Consider the following 1,887-nt stretch of genomic DNA (forward strand, 5'->3'; position numbering starts at 1 on the left):
AAACTGCAGAGTTCTGGCCATTAGATGTAGCTCGTCTGTGTTGGGACATTCTTTTGAATGTCCCGTCCAGAAGACCTATGCAATTTTTTTTCTTTTCCATTCCACATTATTACAAATAACTTCATTTCTGGACATTTATGGTTTGATTTCTTTGTATGTTTGGATCACTTGGGTTGTTACCGACATCTGGTGAAAATTTCACGTCATTAGTACCTCTAGTAATATATTTACTGAGAAAAATGTTGACATGTTCAATACTTATTTTACCCACTGTAGATAGGCTAACAACAATTATTTTGTTAACTAGCTTAACATACTGGCATGTAGCCTATTAAGTCAACAATTCAGCTAACATTATCTGCCTCAAACAGCATGATTCAACTTACATGGTTTGTTTGGCAAAACTGTGCATTTTTTTTTTTTTCCCTTTTGCTCGGTCTAGCTGGTTTCACCGCTGCTGTAGCCCCGCGTCACAGGGGAAGTAGGTCACAGGTAACAGGGGATGTCTTGTTTTATTTTTTCCTTTTACAAAATAACTCAACATTATTAATCCATATTTTAACCAGGTGTTAGAGGACAGCATACAAAAAAAAATTAAAAAATAATACACTTGACCAAAAGGGCACTTCAGGACAAAGGGCAAAAGGGGCAGGTGCTCCAGCCTCCCCCAACCCCCTGCATGTGCCTGTGTGGCCCTGTGATGGACTTGCGACCTGTCCAGAGTGTCTCGCACTGTGACTGTCGGATAAGGGCACTAGTGACCCCCGTGACCCTGAAAGAAAGAAACAGGTATAGATAACGGATGGATGTTTGTTATTCATTTAGTCAAGTGTCACCTGTGTAGCATCCAGGCATTTTAAGAGTAGTGGTACTTCATAGTAATATTACTCAAGTAAAAGTAAAATTTATGATGTAGTAAAACTACTTCTAAAAGTCCATTTTTACAAAAAGTTACTCAAGTGAATGTAACTGAGTAAAAATAATGAGGTTTTATGCATGATGAATTTGACTCTTGTGGATTTGATTTAGAACTGGCTTTCTTTGTCATTTCTGTGCAATAAAAATCCATATCTATAGAATTGAGCTATACAAAAACGTAATGTATGTTTCTGTCCCACATTCACATGGCATTAAAGGGAGTCCCAGCACTTATTTTTTCTACTTAAAGCACTGTGTAAAAGGAAGTTGAAGTTTCTGTGCTGTAAACTAATCAGGGTGGGGTCATATAAAGTCCATTAGCATGATAACAAAACAGTGAACAGACAGTGTGCTTCATGGAAGCTTGGCCAGCTCTGCTGTACGTCCACTTTGGCCACAGCTCCCCTTGTTCTTGGAATCACCATCAAATGACATATGAAAGCTGTAATCGAAGCAACCCCCCCCCCCGCCCACAAACATCCACTACTTCAACTACATTCAACTTCCACTACACAGAAACAAATCAAGGAGCACCACAACATAAACCAGGCTGCATGTCAACATCCGATTCCAAAACGTTAATGATCTAGATCAAAAGGAGCTTCACAGATGACTCGTCCTTTGTGTTTTTGAGTTATGTTCAAATGCTGCCTTTGTAGGTTGAATAAATGCCCAGAAAAGAGTTTGATTAAACAGGTATGTGGGATGGTTTAACATATTGAAGACACTAATTACTTCTAAAGCCTCTGTGCTGCACAGTGCTGGATGAAGATGAGGAGGAAAGGCTGCTGGGCTCATGCAGAAAGTACTTTTTAAAAATCTGAACACATCCAAAAAACACAATCTAAATTATTTCACACAAAATTAATGTCATTTGCCTCATTTACATCATAGATGGGCAAACTTTAATGCTCCGTAGCTTGCTGCATGTCAGCTGCAGTGCACGTCAGAGAAAGACTTCCACTACAT

This window comes from Austrofundulus limnaeus, unplaced genomic scaffold, assembly GCF_001266775.1.
Source record: "Austrofundulus limnaeus strain Quisiro unplaced genomic scaffold, Austrofundulus_limnaeus-1.0 Scaffold705, whole genome shotgun sequence".
Classification (NCBI taxonomy): Eukaryota; Metazoa; Chordata; class Actinopteri; order Cyprinodontiformes; family Rivulidae; genus Austrofundulus; species Austrofundulus limnaeus.